General features: G+C 36.1%; 1 protein-coding gene across 3 annotated transcripts in view; it reads right to left on the bottom strand.

Annotated features, from left to right (window-relative positions):
• The window catches only part of Mbd5 (methyl-CpG binding domain protein 5), a 367,270-nt gene that overhangs the window by 296,331 nt on the left and 49,112 nt on the right, over positions 1–21,827 (bottom strand). The gene's annotated exons all lie outside the window — the stretch shown is intronic.

Below are 21,827 nucleotides of genomic sequence, written 5' to 3'. Positions count from 1 at the left end.
TGTTTGTTTCTTTGTTTTTCGGAGGGGAAACTGGGAAAGGAGAAATTTACATGTAAATAAAGAAAATAGCTAATAAAAAAATAAAAAATAAAAAAAGGTGCTCCATGATCAAACAGTAGTAACCAAAAGTATACTCAATGATTATTTAAAGTTTGCTAGGTTCCAATAATTTGAGATGCTCCAGCTAACCTTTTACATCCTGGGATTCTGAAGCAGCAGAGACAGTGGGAAAGGTTTGTCTTTGGAATCTGACATTTTGCAATCAGAACTATACAACAGTATCACAGGACTCTCAACCTTGCTCAGATCACTCCTGGTTAGTAAGGCCAGCTAATTAGAATACTTGTATATGCCTGGTTTCTGAGTTGTTAGTTTCATATTGAGTTACTATCCTTTCTAAATTCTTACATATTTAGAAATTTGTATGTATTTTTCACAGTATTCTCATCATACTTTATATATACATGTATAAAAGGAAACACATTAGTATTTCACATTATCAGTGTACACTGGGCTCATTCTTGTTTTGAAATACTTTATGTGGTAATGTCATTAAAGGTAGATAGAAAACACCTTAAGGATAGAGAAAGAGTTCTTAGAAGTCTCCACGCCCGGCAGTAGTGGTGCACACCTTTAGTCCCAGCACTTGGGAGGCAGAGGCAGATTTCTGAGTTCAGGCCAGCCTCATCTACAGGGTGAGTTCCAGGACAGCCAGGGCTACACAGAGAAACCTTGTATCGAAAAAACAAAGCAAAACAAACAAACAAACAAGTCTTCACAAAGACTTCTTGGAGGAATTAACAGTTAAAAAGTTTAGGCCTGACTAGCAAGATCCATCCATCCAAAAGCCCAATGGAAAAATGTTATAAGAGGGAATAACTTGCATTCCTAAAGTTAGATTGAATTTGGTATATTAAACATTGACAGGTATTTGAGATTATTAATGCAGATTGCCAAGTCTTTTGGCCAATGTGAAGACTTTGGAAGTTTCTATGCTGTAGAAGTGATGGAATGTGTCATATTTAAATAGTAAGTACTAGAATTAATCTTTAGTATTTTCAGAATAAGTTTCTAATTTGTTAAATGATATTCCCCAAAGCATTATGCATAATCTAAGAAATTTAGTTAAAAAAAGTCAAAGGCTTGTGTCTGCCACTTATGATCATATAAGGTAAGTCTTGTCACTTAATCTCTTTGAGAACTCATTTTTTGTAACAATTGAAAAGAACCAGGATGAATGCCTATGAGAATTCCTGTGCATATTAATTAATTTAAAGAATACAAGTTTTAAAAATTAATTTAACTTGTGGGTAGTTAATAAATATCAGTACCATTATTTATATGATTATAGACCATTCCCTTATTTCTTACTTTGGGTGATTTATAGGTTCGTTGTTTTGATATGTGATTAGTATTTATATCTCAAACTTGTGATACACCTGGCTCAGCCTCCAGAATATTAGGATGATTGACATATAACACCATATTTGCTCTTCCAAATATATGCATAAACTCACCAACCAAAGTAAAACTGAAAGATGCTAAGTTGTCTAGAAAACTCTTCTGGCATATAAACTGCCATTTTAAATCCCCTACAGTATAGTATAGTTTAGCAATTATCAGATTAAGTTTACCATTTCATTCTTCAAATGAATCTGTGTGTCGGTGGCAATATCTAACTATTTAACACAGTGAAAAAAACATAAAATAATCATGATTATAAACTTTAAATCAATATAAAAAATCCTATACTTAAGATGATTTTTTTTAAAGTATAGGGTTCATAGGACTAAACTTTTCAAAATAGCCTTGAATGTTTTCTTCTCTAACTAGTACAAGAATAGCTTGAAAGGCTCCATGGTGCTCTGATTTTCACTTTTAGAGTGTTTTTGGTCAAAAAACAAAGAAAGCAGAAAAACTCTTAATTTTATGTATAAATATCAACCACAACGTAACAGTTCAAATGGATCATGCAAAATTTGCAGGTAAGAGTAAGGTAGTCTAATGTTAACAGAGCTTAGCCACCAAAGTGAATAATGAGACTGATAACATTCACAATAATATTACAGATGGCCTAAGTCTTCCTCAAATTGTTTAAACAAAACAGTACTATGCCTAATCAAAGAACACAAGAGGTCTCAAATTGTTTAAAGGCAATGGAATAAGAACACAGCCTCTGCGGCTGCGGTTCCTAGAAGACAGGTGGCATAGATAGTGGGTAGTTTCTAATATACTTCTTTAAAAACAATTAAGTGTGTATCATACATGTTGAGTATAAGATAGAATGAGGTTAAGGACAACTTAAAGAAAATATTTAACATGAGCTTGCTTAGGAAATTGATTCTTATATAAACTAAAGATCTACAAGACAAATTGGTCACAACAGGCAAACTAGCTTTTCTACTTCTTGCCAGTCGTAGTCAATATTCTTTCTTGAAAGCCTCGGTTTTTAAGCACAATTATCTATCTTTCTGTCTATCTTACATATGTAATGGTAATTGCCTATATTTCTGTGAGGGTACTGAATTCCGTGGATCTGGGGTTAAAGACATGTGGGTGCTAGGAATTGAACCTGATTCTCTGGAAGAGAAATCAGTGTTCCTAAACACTGAACCATTTCTCTAGCTCTCTACCCTAAGTTCCTTAGTAGTTTTAATAATCTATAATGTATTTTTGAATTCTATTTTTCTTCACTAACAGCACAAAGCATTATTTTCCATTCTTCCTTATGAATGGAACACACTGAGACACAGGAAGGTTAAATGAGTGATTAGAAATTAAAGTTAAGTAGCAGAGGAGGAAAGGGCAGACCCAGATATTCTCTAACAGAGTGCAGAAGAGCAGATGTCATTAGTGAGGAAACACTTGGGCAAGCAGGCTCTGAAGGGGAATGGAATGGAAATAAAGTTGCAAATAGAAGAGGCATAAACACTACCATCTCTAGAAGGGCACAAAGACACATGTGGGAGGCTTAGACAGAAGGAGGTCCAGTGAATCCTGTCTGGACTAGGAAGAAAAATAAAAACAGCCAAATCTGCTAGGACATGTCAGCTTTTTTCTCAGCTTTATTGATATGTTTATACTTATTGCATGAACTGGCAAAAGCCTCAAAGGTCAAGCGAAGGCTATGCTCATTAAGTATGTTTGAGGGTTCAGGTTAATACACCATAGAGTTGGTTTTACTTTGAAAATGATTTCAATATGAACACTGTCAGAATTTCCATCAAATTGTGAATATAAGAAAATGGTAAAAATTATTTTATAAGTAGTAAGAAGATGGCTTGCTTTAAAATAATGACCAGTTTCCAAAAAAAAAAAATTATTATGGTGATACATATTTTGCAGTTATGAAAAATTAAAGAAAGTGTAAAATTTGGTATTTTTAATTTTAGTTTTTGTTTATTTATTTTTTATGTGTGAGTGATTTGCATGCCTGGTTCCAGCAGAGATCAATGGATCTTCTGAAACCAGAATTATAGATGGTTGTGACTCATAAAGTAGGTAAAAGAAGTTGAAGCCAGTCCTCTGTAAGAATAAGTACTCTTAACTGACCCACCTCTCCTGTCCCAAGTCTTAGTAACTCTTAAACGTATACAATAGTCGTATATTATAAATTACTTAGCCAGGAAAAAAGCTGAACCTACAAAATATGAAAATATGTTAACACACTGCCAATAGAAGATCCCAAAACTGTTGAAAGTGCATTTTAAAACAATAACTTTAAAATCAATAAATACTGATTTTTTTGAAAATTATATATCATAACTGTTTTCCAATATGACTTCCATTATACTATGCCATTTTAAAATCTTTGCTTTTGGAACATTTTTAATTGTACTGTGGCAAAATTGTATAATCCCAACCACGGCCTGAGTCTTCTCATTTGACATTTCACAAAGAGTTGGTGGCATCTTTACCAGAGAACAGAAACAGAGAAAAAGTTAAGTGTTTTGCCTAATATTAATGATGACACGAGAACTTGGTCTCAAGTGAAATGTGATTAAGCACTATGTAAACTTACGTTCTGCAACATATTACCTTTAGTTTTAAACAGATATGAGAGATTTTATGAAGTATTCCATACCACGTTTTCAGTCTTTTTATGTAAGATTTATATACAGCAGAAAGGCCTGTCCATGTGAACTATGATAACTATGATCATATAAATTATGAAATTATATAAAATATTTTGAAATACATTATGTAAAGAATGTAGAAGGATGAAATAAGATCTTGATTTCTGCTTGTGTAAATATTGTAACACTGAAAAACATGCTCTTTGGCAGAAACCACAGATGTGATTTCTTATATTAATCAAACAAAACAAATCTTTTTGGCAAAGAAGCCATGATTACTGGTACCCAATCAGTTACAGATAGATAAGATGGCTCACCTGCTAACAAGCCATGTTTACTGGTCTACAACCAGGCAAAGGCAGTTAAGTGGTGTGCTGCCTCCCTAAAGGCACTTGCTGAGGTGGAATAAACTAGTAACAGAAAGCTGTCCTCTGATCTCTACCTACAAGAGGTGGCACACATGTTCCAATGCATATCATGTATATACTCTGTAAAAAAACTAAGAAATACAAGCAAAAGAAAATCAATCCTTTTCTGAAAAGTTGTCTATTGCATAATACATGTTTCTCAATAATTCAAAAGTTATGTTTTCATAGACCAAACCATCAAACAACTAAAGTTTAACTTTGTGAAGTTGATTAAATCTTATTTTTAATTTTAAACATAGAAACTTAGTGTTCCACTCTGACTCAAGATTCTCACACCCATGTGCCCATTCAAACTATCCATCGTCCAGGAAGGATCAGCATCCATGAGTGCTCTTGGTCCAGGTCCAGATAGGAGCTACATCCATGTATCCCCTTGCATTCCTTTTTAAACCATATATTCCATTAAACTGACAGATTTAAAGGAAATGGATAGATTTCTAGATTCTTCAAAACCAAGAAGAGATCAATAATTGAAAGAAATCCATAGAAAATGCAGAAACTGGAAGAATAATTAAAAGCCTTTCACCAACAAAAAAAAAAAAGCACAAATCCAGATAAATTCATAGTAGAATTCTTGGAGGTCACTAGTACCAATTTGTACATCTAAAATGAAGCCTTGTATCTACAGCTCAGGCTAGGGAACATCACAAAGGAGAGGGTGGAAAGGCTGAAAGAATCAGAAAACGAGGATACCTGCTGCTAGATAGTGTCCTCTACATGATATGGATGCTGCATACATGAAATTTCAACAATAGAGTTACCTAAAAAATAATGACAGCCCCTATGATGTGTCAAAAAGGATGGGGGACAATTTTAAAAATCCTAACCCATCAATGAAGAGCTCATAGGCAATCAAGGGCTCCTGAGAGAGGGTGGATCAGTCTTCTCCAGGGAGCATCTTCCCAGTAGACTAACCAATTGCAAAGGACTGGTCATAAACATACCTATACAGCAGAAACATTAGCTTAGATGGCTCCAGGAGCGGCAGGGAGGGAGGGAGAGTGAGTTAGTTTAACAATAATATTTAGAGAAGTGAAAGTCATGAACTTCCAAGTGGTATGGAGGAGATGGAGGGGAAGAAGGAAAGAATTTGGAATGGAAATACAATATAATATACAATGATAGAAACACAGAACTCAAACATGAAATTAAAAATAAAAAGTGAAGATTCTTATCACTGTATGAATGACTTTAAACAACTTTATGCCTTAGCTTCTTCATGAGCACTTGTGAAGATTACTTAAAAAAATCATCTTTATGAAACCTACTTAACAAATACTAGCATAATTATTAGTAAAATATTTATAAAAACAATATATTAATTTCTTTTAAAAACATACTAATTATCAATTTGGCAAAAGCTATCAGAAAAAAAGATCATTTGGAATAGCAAATGCACATAAATACCCTTTCTACAAGATTATATGCAAAATAAGAAAGGTAAGTTTAAGTTGTACATGTTTAAGACTAGTATTTTTATTTTTCAATTGTAGAAAATGCTCTAATGAGGAGCCCCATTTTTAAGCACAAAGCATAGCATATCCAGTTATATGAGGCAGTGAATAAGTAAAGTTTAATGACAACAAATCAATCAATACGCTGATGCCAATCAGAGAAGACATAAAAGGGTGAAAAAATGAAGGCAATGGTGGAGCAGAGAAATAATCAAGAATCAGATGCTGGCAGTTCTGGGATATGAAAAAGCTAGGGAGACCTAGTAGAGCAAACAGAAGGAAGAAAGTTAAATGATGGAGACTTGACAGGGCAATGGCTATGTACCACAAAAGACAGGGAATGAATAGTAAGACTTGTAAATCTCAGATGTGTTCCAAAATTCAGGTGGGGTATGGAGAATGCAGTTTCAGTCTAAAACTAGTGAGGTTTAGAGCTAGAGATGTTCTAGTTTCTCATAAAGGAGCTTTCAAGAATGCTCCTGGTTTTATGCAGAAGTGGGAAACATTTCCTTAAAAATAAAGTAAGTATGGAAGGATTGAGCAAAGGAAAAAACTCACAAAATGATGCAGCAGAATAAATCAAAGTGGAATGATTCAGAATGGGTTCAGAATTTATGCAGAACCATAGTGAAATGATACAATGGAACAATGGGTCTGTGTTGAGATGAAGTTATTCACCTATCAGATCAATATGCATTCAAGATGTCAATTTAATTGTGTATTGTAGTGGTCTGTATTGTATTGTAGCTGGAATTCTCAAATACAGGCATATGTTACAGTTTACTACATGCTATGTAGGATAAACAAAGAGTGACAGCCCCAGTGGTGTGGGAGGTGCAGTAATAATCCTACCCTGTCATCCACATGTGTGCAGGACCATCTGGGAAGCCTTCTGCATGTGTGGCCACCAGGGTCCATTTGCATAAAGCTCCTGTCTCCTTTACATCCCATTTAATGTACTCACGCTCCTCCTAGAAGCCAGGATGCTCTTTCATCTTGCTCAGCTCTACACTGTTACACACTCTTTCTACTGGCTTAAGGCATCTTTAATCTTTTTACTGCATTTCATATTCCTTTAATTTTATAGCCTAAGAGATGATAAGGGAAAACAAGTTATTTGCACTGGAAATATCCTATGCATATATCATTCAGACTTAATTAATACTTCCCTCATCTTTTTTATTCCTGATTGAACAAATACTTATCAACCTCCTATTTTGGTCTAGAGCTATCCCAATATACTAGGGAAACAACTATTTAAAATGGCAGACATGAAGTAAATACTTATAGGTATTTATTGAAATGTTATGTGACAGAATCAGAGACAGAGAAAGATGATAAAAATGTAACATTTATTTAACCTATTTTATATTTAATATTAATTTATAATTGTCTAGCACCTTCACACTCTCAGTTTGGGCTGCATCATATGCTGTAATAAATCCTAAAGAAAGGAAAATATTTTGGACAAATTGTATATTTATATCTAGTAAGTACGCTTCAAATACTCTCTGGTAGCCAATGCTTCTATACATTTAACCTTATCTTTCTATGATGCTGCTTTTTAAAAACACATTTATTCTCACCATGAAAGTACACTATTGAAAAATTTGAATCTACAAGAAAAAGGTCCCACTCTTACCATTTTAGCATAACCAAGATTTCAACAAATTCTTATTTGACACTTCAAACATACAAATACTTAAAATTACTGTTCATTTAGTGTTTATCATACTACATAATAATTTTCAAAATATTACATAACTTTTAAGTATTTATTAATACTTCCAAATTTTATTTAAAAAGAAAACCCATAACAGTATAATAGTATGTAGTTTTTCCATAGATCATGTAAAAACTTTAAGAATGGTAGAAAGAAAGTCTATTTTAAGCATGCACAGTCTTGGAATTGAGACCTAATGCCAAAGGATTTTCAAACATTAAGTACAAATGTGTTACCAGATATTTTAAAAAATGCATTAAAATATAAAAACCCTGTGTTCATATTATTACACAATTTTATTTTAGATTTACAGATAAATAGAAATGGGAAAAATAAAATGAAATTAATTATTCAATAGGCAGATAGGTAAGAATAAATTAGAAAACTTATTATATAGTTCAGAAAATAATTCTTTAGAAGAAAATAATATTTTTCTAATCTTTTTATAACTTAGTATCTCTATGTCAGTTTTAAAAGTACTGAAATCTAGTTATCTGGAAAATTGCCAAAAACTAACTGCAATATGCACTGATGTATTATGTTGATTTTTATTTTATTTTTTATTAGCTATTTTCTTTATTTAAATTTCGAATGTTCTCCCATTTCCTGGTTTTCCCTCCGAAAACCCCCCTATTCCCTCCAGTCTCCCCTTGCCCACCAACCCATTCTCTCCTGCTTGCTGGCCCTGGCATTCCGCTACATTGGGACATAGGACCTTCACAGGACCAAGGGAATCTCCTCCCATTGATGACCAACTAGTCCATCCTGTGCTACATATGCAGCTAGAGCAATGAGTCCCACCATGTGTGCTCTTTGGTTGGTGGTTTAATGCCTAGGAACTCTGGGGATGCTGGTTAGTTTGTATTGTTCTTCTTCCTAAGGGGCTGCAAACCCCCTCAGCTCCTTGATTACTTTCCCTAGCTCCTTCATTGGGGACCCTGTCCATTGGATGGCTGTGAGCATCCACTTCTATATTTGTAAGGCACTGGCAGAGCCTCTCAGGAGACAGCTATATCAGGCTCCTGTCAGCCAGCACTTGTTGGCATCAACAATAGTGTCTGGGTTTGATGACTGTATGTGGGATGGATCCCCAGGTGGGGCAGTCTCTGGATTGTCATTCCTTTAGTCTCTGCTCTATACTTTGTCTCTGTATCTCCTCCTATGGGTATTTTCTTCTCCCTTCTAAGAAGGATCTAAGTATCCACACTATGAACTTCCTTCTTCTTGAGTTTCTTGTGACTTGTGGATTGAACTTTTTGTATTCTGATCTTCTGGGCTAATATCCACTTATCAGAGAGTGTGTTCTTTTGTGATTGGGTTCACAAAAGAACTTTCACTCAGGATGATATCCTCTAGATCCATCCATTTGCCTAAGAATTTCATAAATTCATTGTTTTAATAGCTGAGTAGTACTCCATTGTGTAAATTTACCACATTTTCTGTATCCATTCCTCTGTTGAGGGACATCTGGGTTGTTTCCAGCATCTGGCTATTATAAATAGGGCTGCTATGAACATAGGGGAACATGTGTCCTTATTACATGTTGGTGCATCTTCTGGGTATATGCCCAGGAGTGGTATACGTGAGGTCTCAGGTAGTACTATGCCCAAGTTTTTAAGGAACCACCAAAATGGTTTCCAGAGTGGTTGTACCAGCTTGCAATCCCACCAGCAATGAAGGAATGTTCTTTTTTCTCCACAACCTCTCCAGCATCTGCTGTCACCTGAGTTTTTGATCTTAGCCATTCTGACTTGTATGAGGTGGAATCTAAGGGTTGTTTTGATTTGCATTTCCCTGTTGACTAAGGATGTTGCACATAACCCTATTAAAAATGGAGTACAGAGTTAAACAGAGAATCCTCTTCTGAGAAATACCAAATGGCTGAGAAGCACCTAAAGAAATGTTTAACATTCTTGTGTTGGTTTAAAGGACTGTGATAGTCATACTTTTCTTGCTTTCCTACTGAATTTCCTACTGAAAAATGCTTCCTGCTGAATTTAGCATATGGGGGATTCCTGAATGCTTAATTGAAAAAAGATTAACCCACTAACTTTTAACTGTGTACAGCTAAATCCCATGCCCACTTAATCCTAAAGTTCTTTAACAAAAATATTTTGATGAGATTGGTATTAATAATCCCAAGGAATGGTGTCAATAATTTTAAGTTATTATTTTATTCTGAGAAAGTGATAAACTGACAACTTGGTTTTAATGAGTTAGATGCAGGAAATGGGCAAAGTAAGTTCTAACAGTGAGAACAGTCACTTCAACTTGAGACACTGGCACTGAAGGCTGGGGTTTCTGCTCTGACAGTACAATTTCAGACACACGTGATGGTATGTTTTTGCATAAGCGCACTACCAAAGTGAGCCTATGAATGTTTACTTTATCTTGTTTTAAATTGGGAAGGCAGAGGTAAACTACTCATTGTTTACTAAAATACCAATTGAGCACATCATGACTTAGAACTGGTACAGGGGACAATGAATGACTCAATACCTGATCGTTTTGTTTGTTTTTAAAACATTAATCATGTTGACTAGAAATATATTTCAATGGACAGTCAAAATGACAATAGAAAGATAACAAAATTATGTAAGGGCCAAATCAAAGCAAGAAATGACTCAACAATATTAATCATTTTCCCACAAACACGTCTTAAGAAAGTTATATATGAGGCTGTTTTAGTCTCTGTATTGGACAAGATTGTTATGGAGCCACAATTACTTCATGGCTACAAAGCCAAACTGTTCAGTTACATTTGCAAAAGAAATTCCATTACCAGTTACAAAAGGGCTACATTTGTAGTGTAGAAGGAAGCACCACCTTGCATTACAAATATTCTGTGAATTATCTACTGTGGAAATGGCAGTCTCAAGACCTTGTTATATAAGGAAGCATTGGTAAAGGTTGTGCAGTAGAAAATAATAAAGGAAAATGAGATTTTAAAATGTCATCTCTGAATTTACATACTAAAATTTAAGTTATGAAAAGTGAATTGTATAAAATCTTTAGTGAATCCTGACATTTGTGTTTATACAACAACCTCCTGCTCCTAGACAGACAGAGGCTGATAAAACATGATTTCAATGTGATGCCCAAATAAACAAGTACCCACAGGACACAGAGAATCCACAGTGTATGGTCCCAGAATCCGATCAGCATTACTGGAGGTTGTTGCATAATTTTAATCAACCAAAGAAATTACAAAGCCTTTTAAGAGTCATTTGGAAAATTATGCTTGTTGCATACTAAGAAAGTAACTCCACTACTTGTAAAAGACAGTGGTTTTATTTCTGAAGCAATATATCTGAAGATTTCTTTCTGAAGCAAGGTATCTGAAGCATTTATCTCAGTCTACCTACTTCCTATGAACACTCAATAGGGCACACAGAAGACCTCAAGACTAGAAATCTTTTTAAAAACTTTTACTCATATTAATGTTTTAAGTGAATGTGTATATGTGTACCATGTGCATGTCTAGTGTCTGTGGAGGTTCCAAGAGCACAGCTGATCCCCTTGAAGGTAGAGTTACAGACTAGTGTTATAAAGTCTTATGTGGCTCTTAAGTGCTTGCTCTCTGTCTCTTACTCTCACTTCTTGCTCCCTCTCTTTCCCTCTCTCCACATGGCCATGGCTGCCCTGCCCTCTGCTTCTTTACTCCTCTCCCTCTCTCTGCCTTTCTACAATAAAGCTCTAAAACCACAAATTAAAAAAAAAAAGAAGAAGAAGAAAGTATTATATGTGGCTGGGAATAAAACCTATAACCTCTGTAACAACAACAAGTACTCTGCTAAGCAAGATTAGAATTCTGAGGACTGTTAAGGGGTGGGAGAGAGGAGACTTGATGCAGCAGGGTTGAGGTGCAGAGCTACCCTCTCAGAGGCAAATGTAAAGGGATGAAGGAGGAGTTCTTTGAGAAGGGATTAGGGAGGCAGACAACATTTGGGATGTAGGTTAATTAATTAATTAATTTTAAAAAGATCATAGATTGACATGGTCAGGGTTTGATTAACAGACCTTGTCTCATAGAATAAACTGAAGGAGCAATTAAAGATCATTACCAACATCAACTTTGGGCCTCCACATGCACAGATAAATGACTCTACATATGTGTACATACAAAACACACAAATATACACACATGAAAAATGGAAAAGATATGAAAACTTTTCTCTCCAGTGGATTACTCTATCTTCCTGCCATAAAGGTTATTAATATTTGCTGTCCTTTTCTCCAAAATTGCTTTAGATCAATCCTGATTTGTTGTTTTAGAGTATTTCTCTCAATCTGAATCAAAGTACCTATTTTTTCTCTAACTTGGTATGTCCTTGTATTTGACTACTTCAAATAAGTAAAGACATCACACTATCTTCTTATAATATGACACATTTTGAACCACAATCATTTACTACTTAAAATTATAAATCTGAAGATAGCATATCAGTCTATGTTACAGAATATAAAAACCTACTTTTATGTGTGTCCCCATTACCTGTTTTAAGTTGTTTTCTTTTATTTTTGAAGAAGTGCTTAATTTAGTCTAGGTTTTCAGCGAGTTCGAGTCCATGAGGGCAGAGCAAAGGCATGGTGGCAAGAATAGGCTTACACAAGCTAAGCACACAAGACATCCTTTGTCAGCAGAGTCTCATATGTTTTTTGATATCAGCTGGATGGTCAAGGGTTGGACAGCCACATCCCTTTTGTCCATTTATAACTTATCTTAGCTGAGAGGATCAAACGGCAAAAGGGTTGTATATGTATTTTTTTGCAACCCAGGCAACAGCCATCATATCATTATCTTTCCCTCATCAATCCCCAGCCCAACAAATTTTGGATATAGTTAGGTAATTGAGGGTTATGAAAGCACTTGTTCTACTGTTTAGAATGTGACTTTACCTCAATACTGCTCAAATGATCCCAAGTCTTATAACTCAAGAATTCATTCTACCTCAGGTGTCCCTTGTCCATTCGTCTTCAGAGAAGCTTCCTCCTGAAGCAGACTGGAACAGATACAGAGACCCACAACCAGACAATATATGGCTTGAGAAAGTGAGATCTTGGTCTACACAGCACAAATAGAGCATCTCCACCAAATGCCTCTATTCAGGGCTCAGGGGAGGCAGCAAAAGTGTAAAACCTAGAGAGGATAGAGAATTGAGGCACAGAGACTAAGGCAGCATGCACTGAGCCTACACACAGGTCTGCAGCAAAAGATGCCCTAGAGCTGAAAGAAGTGGACCTATCCTTAACTTTCTTAGTCAGGGTTTCTATTCCTGCACAAACATCATGACCAAGAAGCAAGTTGGGGAGGAAAGGGTTTATTTAGCTTACTTCCACATTGCTGTTTATCACCAAAGGAGTCAGGACTGGAACTCCAGCAGGTCAGGAAGCAGGAGCTGATGCAGAGGCTATGGAGGTATGTTCCTTACTGGCTTGCTTCCCCTGGCTTGCTCAGCTTGCTTTCTTATAGAACCAAGGACTACCAGCCCAGGGATAGAACTGCCCACACTGGGCCCTCCCACCTTTGATCACTAATTGAGAAAATGCTTTACAGCTAGATGTCATGGAGGTAGTTCCTCAAGGGAGGCTCCCTTCTCTGTGATAACTCCAGTGTGTGTCAAGTTGACACACAAAACCAGGCAGTACACTAACCCAGAAGCTATCTGCAACTGACATCTATTTGCAAATACAAAATTAGTTTCTCCAAGTAAGTTTAAAGAGATTTACAGTCTACTCTGGATTAAATGCCCAGCAGTAGATGACTAAAAGAAAAGAAACTCACCAGCATTCCTTGCCTCATAATATTAGTATTTTTTAAATGTAAATTTCTAAGATAAATGGATTGAAGTGTTATTTTCTGAAAAAGCAGTTTATCCATAGTTTCTTTTATTTCCTGTTCTAAAACAAAGCATCACTTGACATTTCTATACAGACACCTTAGGTATCTTATCTCATCACTATCTATGCATCAAATCAAATAACTGCCTTAAAGCCTAGTTCCAATAGTGTCTAAAAGATTAATAAAAGGTCATATTTTGGTACAGTAAGGGATCATAACCCCACAGAAATTGTGTATCACACTAAATAAAAGGCATACTATTAAGATAAATGAAAATCTTATTGGTAGTTCTTTACATTTTATCCAACAGTTAAGTAAACAGGAGTTTGTTGTGGACTCTTCAAATTTAAGAACAGATATAATAAAGCAGATTTTGGACAAATGTTTTCCATAAAGGTTTAGATAGTTTTTGTTTGTTTGTTATGTTTGTTTGTTTTTGGTTTTTTTACATATGCAGGTTGCTTTAAGTCTTTGTTTAGCAAAGACTTAACACCTAGGCTGTTCCTTAAAAACAGTGCCAAAGGCATGGGAAACATTCCTTCAAGGATATACAAAAAGCTACAGGGCAGATATGCCCTCTGAGCAAGTGTCTGTAATCTTTACTACAGAATTACTTTTTTCATTTACACTACAGTATGGTACTCTGGAATCATTTACTTCCTAGTACAGTTATGCCCAAATAATTAAGTATTCATGAGAGTACTCTATGAATAAATGAGGAGATATGTTAGTGATGGTAAATGGTAAAACAAACAAACAACAAACAAAACAACCAAGATAAGTTATAATGCTGTGCACCCTGATTTTCCTGCTACACATAATGACTAACTTCTTAGCCTCCTATTTGGATGTGTGATGTCTGAGCTGGAATGTTATTTTACAGACGTGAGACACTGCCCTCTCATCCCCTGCCATACTTTCCAGCATGACCATCAGTAATGATTGAAACAATGGCTGTTCCATTAGATTCTTGAGTGCTTCTTATGAGCACAGACATTTATGGGTATCAACAAATATACCACTGTGGTTTTTACCACTGAGGTTTTATTGGTTACTTCCCAACAAAGCCTATCCTGACTGATATTTTATCAATTATTATTGCACCTAAGGCTAACATGGACCCTATTTACAACTTATACCTGGCTATACTATAAACCAGAAAAACTAGAGAATCTTTATCATTTTCTAAAACAAAAAGTGTCTTGAGTTTTCAACTGCATTGCTTCTAGTGATCTAGGGCAAATGAAGCTTTTATTTTTTTTATGATGCTTTTGTAACCTCATTAGAATAAAGTTAATACTTATTTTTAAACACTACATTTCTAGGAAACTTAAAAACAACTAGACAGCTTTTGTTTTGTTTTGTTTTTCAAGACAAAGTTTCTCTATGTAGCCCTGGCTGTCCTGGAACTCACTCTATAGACCAGGCTAACCTTGAACTCAGAAATCTGCCTGTCTCTGCCTCCCAAGTGCTGGGATTAAAGGCATGTGCCACCGCCGCCCGGCTGTTTTATGCTAAGTTCATGAGAATATAGCAGAATAAGTTTATTAAATTTTATTTGGTCCATAGATTTAGAAGTTTTAATTCATGAGTTGTTAGCTCTAATGCTTATGAATGGAAGGGCAGTGCATGACAGCAGCAGCTTGTGGTGAAACCACTCATCTCTTTTTTTATTTTTTTAATTTTTTATTAGATGTTTTCTTATTTACAATACTCAGGTTCCCCTCCCCCCCCAAAAAAAAATAGAAAAGAAAAAGAAAATATAATAAAATAAGAAAAAATAAAATAAAAAAACAAAAACTAAAACAATCGCCCTGTTCCCTCCCCACTCCCCCTGCTTATTGGCCCTGGCATTCCCCTACACTGGGGCATAGAACCTTCACAGGGCCAAGGTCCTCTCCTCCCATTGATGACTTGCTTGGACATCCTCTGCTATATGCATGCTGCTGGAGCCATGAATCTCCCCCCAACCCCCAAGCGTACTCTTTGGGAACCACTCATCTCTTAAAGAAGACTAGGAAAATCCTGAAGTCCCTAAGACCACGCCAAGGGCAAGCCAGAAAGAACACAGAACACCCACTACAACTACTCATTAAAAATCCCACCACCTCCCACATCTGCAAAGTTTACAACTAGTTTTGTTTGCTTATTTTTAAACACTTCAGCCTTTAAAGAACATTCAGGGCAAAAACTATAGCAGATGCTATTTATAGTTGAATAAGTTGATTAATTACTACTGGCTCTGCATTTCTTGCAAATTAGTTATTTTAATCATTAATATATTTATGTGGGAATTGATTTTTAAAAACTGACAAGATTCCAGCTGTAATGCATAGGTCATATTTAGAATTTCATATAAACAACGTATTTAGAAAACTCACAAAGGTCATCAGCTTGTTTGCTCCATTGAAGACCTGAGTCTGAAGGCCTCCTAGGAGATCTGCTGTACCCAGGACATTCCCAAACAAAGTCAGCAGCTGGGACCCCCAAGGAGCCCAGTGGACTTGGTACCCATCCCCTCTACTTGAACTCCACCTCCCTTATGGCCTGCACCTTCTGCCAGGGCAGACGATCAGTGTATCTGCCCCTCTGAAGACCCCACAGTCAGAAGGCCTCCCAAGAGATCTGCTGTACCCAGGGCAACAGGTCTCCCAGGAGACCTGCAGCAACCCTGGGACAAAGGTGGCAGACTCCAGACAGAAACACCCAGACCAGTTAACACTAGAGAAAATCAGTTGGTCAAAGGCAAGAGAAGACCATAACAAACAAAAGAAATATACTTTGGCAACCCAGTTCTCTCACCATAGCAAGCCATATATATTCTATCCTATCACACCTAAAAACCAGGATGCTGACCTAAAATCATATCTCAAACTATTCCCACAAAACAGAAACAGAAGAAACACTACCTAATTCATTCTATGAAGCCACATTTACTCTGATACCTAAACCAACAAAGGACCCAACAAAGAAAAAGAAATTCAGACAACTTTCCCTTATGAATATCTATGCAAAAATACTCAATAAAATTATAGCAAACTGAATCCAAGAACAATCAAAACCATTACTTACCACAATCAAGTAGGTTTCATCTCAGGGATGCAAGGTTGGTTCAATATATAAAAATCCATTAACATAATCCACTATATAATCAAGCTCAAAGAAAAAATATCACATGATCATCTATCTCATTAGATGCTGAAAAAGCATTTGACAAAATACAATACCTCTTCAAGCTAAAAGTACTGGAGAGATCAGGAATTCAAGGCCCATACCTAAACATAATAAAAGCAATACACAGCAAACCAACAGCTTTAATATTAAAATAAATGGATACTTGAAGGAATCCCACTAAAATCAGGGACAAAGCAAGGCGTCCCACTATCCCCATATCTATTGAATACAGCACTTAAAGTTCTAGCTAGTGCAATAAGACAACAAAAAGAAATCAAGGGGGCAATAAGACAACAAAAGGAGTCCAAGGAGATACAAACTGGCAAAGAACAACTCAGGCATCACTATTTGCAGATGAGATGATAGAATACAAAAGCGACTCCAAAATTTCTATCAGAGAACTTCTACAGGTGATAAACAACTTCAGCAAAGTACCTGGATATAAAATTATCTCAAACAAATCAGTAGCCTTCCTGTATACAAATGATAAACAGGCTGAAAAAGAAAATAGGGAAACAACACCCTTCATAATAGTCACAAGTATAGTGTAAAATATCTTAGTGTAACTCTTACCAAGCAAATGGAAGATCTGTATGAGAGATCTGCCATTCTCATGGAATGGTAGGATTAACATAATAAAAATGGCCATCCTACCAAAAGCAATTCAATGCAATCCCCATTAAGATTCCAACACAATTCTTCAAAGATATAGAAAGAGCAATTCTCAAAATCATCTGGAAAAGCAAAAAACCCAGAATAGCAAAAACAATTCTTAACAAAAGGATGGCTGAGGGAATCACCATCCCCGACCTCAAGTTTTACTACAGAGCAATAGTGGTAAAAAATGGATGGTACTGGTACAAAAACAGACAGGTTGATCAATGGAATAGAAGACCCAGAAATAAAATGACACAGTTATGGAATTTGATCTTTGACAAAGAAGCCAAAAATATACAATGGAAAAAGAAAGCATCTTCAGTAAATGATGTTGTTCTAACTGGCAGTCAGTATGTAGAAAAATGAAAATAAATCCATATTTGTCACCTTGCACAAATCTTAGGTCCAAGTGGATCAAGGACCTCCAACATAAAACTAGATACACCGAATCTAATAGAAGAGAACATGGGAAAGAGCCTCAAACTCATTGGCTTGGGGGGAAATTTCCTAAACAAAACTCCAATGGCTCAGGCTCTGAGATCAGGAATTGATTAAAAAGGACCTCATGAAACTGAAAAGCTTCTGTAAGGCAAAAGACACTGTCAATAGAACAAATCATCAACCTTTTTTTTTTTTTTTTTTTTTTTTTGGTGAAAAAGTCTTCTCTAACCCCACATCCTATAGAGGGCTAATATCCAAAATACATAAAGAATTCAAAAACCAAGCAACCCAATCAAAAAATAGGGTATAGAACTAAACAGAGAATTTACAACATGAGAATCTCGAATGGCTGAAAAGCACATAAAAAATGTTCAAATGCAAGAAGAGAAAACAAAACAACAACAACAAAAAACCCTTAAATTTGAATTCAAATAAATTACAAACTGCTTTCTCCAAACATCATGAAATACTTTCTAGATAGCAAATTAAGAGGAAATAACACAAAACATATGGCATAGTGTTAAAGTATAAAATAATGAAGAAAAGTATCAAGACAATGGTAAGGAACAAGCTGATAATTGCTAAAGAGCGTATGCTGGCAGCTAAAACACCAAACTCAGTATTGAATATGTATTCATTTGTAAAGTGAACTTTTGTAATCAGACAACATGGAAAAAGTAAGATTGGATGATGATGGGTATTTATTCATACTTAAAATGTTTTTTTAATTTTTCTTTTTTCATTAGTAGTTTACTTTCAATTATACCTATTCCGTTTACAGTATTGTTCCATTTTTATATAAAATAATATTTTCATTAAGCCTAATATAAAATGAAATGGTATGAACAAAATATTGACTATAATTACTATACTCTCAGTTCGTAATTAACTGTACATATATTTTAAGACAGATAGATATGTAGGTACAGACAGAGAGACAGAGGAAGGGAAGAGGAGGTATATCTGTGTATAGTAGTGCATATGATACTTTGTTTACTTGTTTAATCCTTTATAAATCACTGAATTTCCTAAGTACTGTTCATATACATAAAAAACAGATGAATAAAAGTTAAAACATGTAAAAAAATGTTCAAAGTCTTTAGTCATCAGGGAAATGCCAATAAAAAAATAAACAAAACAAAAAACACAAACAAACAAACAAACAACCCTGAGATTCCACCTTACACCAGAATGACTAAGATCAAAAATTCGGGTGATAGCACATGTTGTCAAGGATATGGAGAAAGAGGAACACTACTCCACTGTTGGTGAGATTGCAAACTGGTACAACCACTCTGTAAATCAATCTGGAGGTTCCTCAGAACTTGGAAATAGATCTACCTAAAGATCTATTGGTCTTAGCTATCCAATTCTTGGGCATATACCCAAAAGGTGGCTCACCATGCCACAGGGGCACGTGCTCCAATATGTTCAAAGAGGCCAGAAGCTAGAAACAACCCAGATGTCCGACAATGGAAAAATGGATATAGAAAATGTGGTTCATTTACATAATGGAATATCACTCAGCTATTAAGAATGAGGACATCATGAGTTTTATAGACAAATGGATAGAACTAGAAAATATTATCCTGAGTGAGGTGACCTAGACCCAAAAGGACATGCATGGTATATACTCACTAATAAGTGGCTATTAGCCTAAAAAGTACAGAATACCCTGGATACAATCCATAGAATTCAAGAAGGTTAACCATCTGAAGGGCCCTAGTGAGGATGCCTCAATCCCACTTGGGAGGGAGAAGAAAGCAGTCACAGGGAGTGGTAGGAGGGAGGGAGGGAGGCACCTGGATGAGAGAGAGTAGAGGATCAGCCATTGAAGAGGAGCAGGGGCAGGGGGGACAGGACTGAAGCTCTGAGGGCCAGCACAAAGAATGGAAACAGGCAACCTCAGGAGGTAAGGGGGACCCTCTAAAATGTACCAGAGACCTGGGAGAAGACTCTCATGACTTCAGGGGAAGGACCTTAGATGAAATGCCCAATAGTGGAAAGAAGGAACTTCTAGAATCCACCTCCTAGAAAGTCAGGGTATCAAGTATAGGGATGAGGTAAAAAACTCTGACCCAGAGTTTGTTTCTGTCTAAAATAATTGTAGAGACAAAAACAGAAAAGAGACTGACGGAAAGGAGGTCCAGTGACAGGCCCAAGGGGATCCAGCTTAAAGGGATATGCTATCAAGGCTGCCCTCTGAGAGACCCAATAAGCAGCTAAAAGAGTCAGATGCAGACACTTATTTCCAACCAATGGACAGAAGCTGGGGACCCCTGTGGTTGAAGTAGGGAAAAGCTAGAAGCTGAGGAGTTAGAAGACTGCATAGGAAGAACAGCAGTCTCAACTAACCTGATCTCCCAGATCTCTCAGACACTGAGCCACCAACCAGGCAGCATACTCTAGCTGATATGAGGCCCTCACACATATACAGCAGATGACTGCCTGGCCTGGCTTTAGTGAGAGAAGCACTCCCTAACCCTCAAGACACTTGAGGCCCCAGGGAGTAGGAAGGCCTGGTATGGGTGGAGTCGCGGTGGTGGAGACATCGTCTTGGAGACAGAGGAAAGGGGGAATGGGATGAAGAACTGTGGGAGGGTGGTAAAGACTGGACTGTAAAAAACTAAGAGTAATAAAAAAGTATCTCACAGTTAATGTTATGATTAGAAAAGTCTACAAACTTTTCAATTACAGAAATAAAGGAAGTTTTCTTTAATGTCATAATGGTATTGTAGCAATGTTTGAATTGAGTCTGTTACACACCTAGGCATTGAGAGAGTTCCAAGAGCTTAATGCATTGATCTGAAAAGGTTATTCCCATTTCTCTTATAAGGCCCATGCTTTATGTAAAACCATGGGATGAAGAAAAGACAAACAAACAGATAAACAAACAAAAATGTAATGTGGTCAAAATCGTAGTCCAGCATTCTGCTTTTAAACACACACACACACACACACACACACACACACACACACACACACACACATGCATGCACGCACCCCAGATAGAACCTTTTAGTTACAATTTATCCCAGTGTGTCCCATGATTTTCCCTCATCTTTGTTCATACCTGGAGTTGTAAACTCATTTCTCTTGTATAGTAAGTTATTATCTTTTGTCGTTTCATTCTATTCTGGACTGCTACTTGTTTGAGTCATTGCTGTAACCATCTCTTCATAAAAGGCTACTACATCTCTATTAGAGCAGTTGTAATTATTAATTACTAGCTAACAATCTCTTATGCTTATAGGTCCTCCCCTGGAGACCACTATTTTAAGAGAAGTCACAATGTACATTGTAGCTGGTATCTCCCTCTTGAGAAGTCTTTATTTTCAAAAGACACTTGTAATACTCTACAAGAGTTAGAAGGAAGAGGCAGGCATTATTTCTAAATCATTACTTGCCATTTTTTTTTCAAGCTTATTTCCAGTATACATACTATTCCTAAAATGAAATACTATCATCTATAACTCTAGTTTCTTTCTTTCTCTCTCTCTCTCTCTCTCTCTCTCTCTCTCTCTCTCTTTTAGGCAGGTATTATTTAATACAGAACTTATCATGTAGGTCTGAACTGCAACTCTTGTGTCTACCTCTAGAGTCCTAAAATTATAGGCATGAGCTACCAAATGTGTCCTACTCTGGTACTAAGGAAGAAATAGAAGGCTTCATACAAGCTAGTCAAGTGACACACATATCCAAGCCCATACCATCTGTTATTTTATAAGCCAAAAATAAATGGGGTTCAGAATTTTATAAATAGAATCATACTTAATATGAAATGGTTTACCTGTTATTCTAAAATAGAGATTTTCATGTTGGCAGCATAGACTTATATAGCATAGTAGTTAAGATGACAAACTCGAGAATGAGACTATACCCTTGTCTATAGCTTACCTTTTTTACTTGATAAGTCAATGAGCTTGAGCAAATTACCTTTCCTTCTTTTATTTTCTATTTTCCATTATACTCGTACTTATTTGCAGTTAGGAGAGTGTTTTTACCCCCATATGGCATGCATGTGTAGGGAAG

The sequence above is a fragment of the Mastomys coucha genome, unplaced genomic scaffold (genome assembly GCF_008632895.1).
Source record: "Mastomys coucha isolate ucsf_1 unplaced genomic scaffold, UCSF_Mcou_1 pScaffold15, whole genome shotgun sequence".
NCBI classification, from domain to species: Eukaryota; Metazoa; Chordata; class Mammalia; order Rodentia; family Muridae; genus Mastomys; species Mastomys coucha.
This window is presented reverse-complemented; position numbering and strand designations above follow the sequence as displayed.